We start from the raw sequence: 1,956 nt of genomic DNA, 5'->3' as shown, positions 1-1,956 counted from the left end.
TTCAAATTGCACCAGGTTTCCAACACCTCCTGCTTATGTCCTGCGCAGTGCGCATTGCTGCAGAGCCACTTCAGAATTACACTCTTGTAGCATTGGTGATTGAATGCTGACAGCTGCGTTATCTTCTTAGAGGAGCACTCCCTCATTCCTATGGAACAGTTTTGAGGTTTTTCCCTGCTGCTTCCTGAAGTGACAGTGTTCTCTGTCTCTTCTCTGTTACTTAGAAGTACATCTCCCTCCCCCATCGAATCTAGTTTAAAGCGTTGCTAATCAGTCCAGCCAGCTCGCTGCCCAAAAAACACACCCTAGCAGAGGATGGTTTCGATCCATCGACCTCTGGGTTATGGGCCCAGCACGCTTCCGCTGCGCCACTCTGCTGTTATAATCTTCCTCAGAAGCAAGCAAAATGAATGGCTGCTTTAAAGAACTGTCATCTCCACTTTAATTACAGGGTTGGTGCAAGAGTCGTCATAGCATTTTCACGCCTGGAACTGCTCAGGGTTCAGAACAGGTTCCAAACTGGTCAAGTACTATGTATTCCCACTGCTCTTTTCTCTGATTTCCCCAAATGATATCAATTTTGTGCAATCTCTCTGCAGATGTGTATAAACATGCTGACTTTTATTTATAACTCTGGCTTTTGGTTGTGATTGTTAATCTGGTCGCAGCCAGAATTTTGTTATTTGACAAAGATGTCACTTGGAAATCGCATTAGATTACAGAAATATTCTGCTGTAGCAGACAGGAATTAGCCTGAAGAAAAAGTTGCCAATGGCTGTTACACATGAAGCAACAGACCTTAATTATTTATAGTTTCCAAAGAGCGCAAGTATTCCTCCTCTTACCCTGACATTCATGGATGACAGGAGCTGTTACTGTTGCTTGATGGTAGACCCACTGACATCAGTTGGATCTACCAGCCTCCAATCACATTCCAAACACTCACTTCTGCACTGCAACACTGACATCACATCCTTTAATTCCCAGTGTGTGGTCTCAGAGATGACAGCGCACTGAATCTGCTTCTGCAGGACACTTGCAAAAAAGCCTCCACAGGCTCTTATCTGTGAGAGAGGCTCAGCACGTCTGCATAAAAGCATCTTGGGCTTTTATAATTAAACATGTAAGCAATACACTGGTGCTAGATAACTGATACATGGAGATTCATGGAATTAAAGTTGATTTCATCATAGAAAACAAAATGTTTTTTTACAAATGCTTGTTGTTTTAAGGGTCTGTGTATCCAAGCACCTGTTTAGGTATGATACCTCTGCTCCTGTACTGACCTTGCAATTTTGAAGTATTGTTGATGAAAGAAGAACAACGATATCATTTCTCAAAGTTAAAGATCACGGGAGTCATGACTTACCATAAAAAAATATGACATCAGAAAAAAGAATAACTTCACAACTGTATGTGCATAGGAAGTCAATGAGAAGTGCCAACTCCGCTCAGAGGGGAACATGAAGATTTTCTGGCACTCAGCCCAGCCTTGATCTCTCACTCTCAGTGCTGGACCTTTCCATAGACATTCTCACCTTGCTGCCTCCATAGCTGTTTTTCGGAAAGGCGTCTTTCAGGAAAGGTGAAAGCTGACCCAACCTTAACTCCTTAGTCATCATTCTTGTGATTGCTTATCATCTCTCTCATTTCCTCCTTTTCGTTTGTGTCCTGGAGACTTTCTCGTGGAAACAGGATGTCAGGGGCTGACAAACTGGTGCAGCGCTGCAGGGTAATCAGTACTCAAGGACTTCACTTTCCAAGCTGCGCTTTTTTTTTTCTTCTATGGAAGTCTAAGAGGAGTCAAAACAGACAACAGAGGGAAAGACAAACTTGGCACACGCACACACGCACACACACAAAAAGCAATTTCTTTAGAGAATGTTTTTCAGTATTTTCTGGATATCAACAATCTTCCATCAGATTTTATTCTGAAAAACAGTGTTGATGTGACAA

At 42.5% G+C, this 1,956-nt stretch overlaps 1 non-coding gene across 1 annotated transcript; it reads right to left on the bottom strand.

Annotated features, from left to right (window-relative positions):
• Positions 1 to 306: 306 nt before the first annotated feature.
• Positions 307 to 378, bottom strand: TRNAM-CAU. Its single transcript has one exon. It is a non-coding gene; the product is annotated as a tRNA-Met (tRNA).
• Between the last annotated feature and the right edge of the window lie 1,578 nt (positions 379 to 1,956).

Source organism: Lagopus leucura, unplaced genomic scaffold (genome assembly GCF_019238085.1).
Source record: "Lagopus leucura isolate 7727_CA_CO unplaced genomic scaffold, USGS_WTPT01 Super-Scaffold_100159, whole genome shotgun sequence".
In the NCBI taxonomy this organism is placed as follows: domain Eukaryota; kingdom Metazoa; phylum Chordata; class Aves; order Galliformes; family Phasianidae; genus Lagopus; species Lagopus leucura.
Note: the sequence above shows the minus strand (reverse complement) of the source record. Positions and strands in the feature narration are given on the sequence as shown.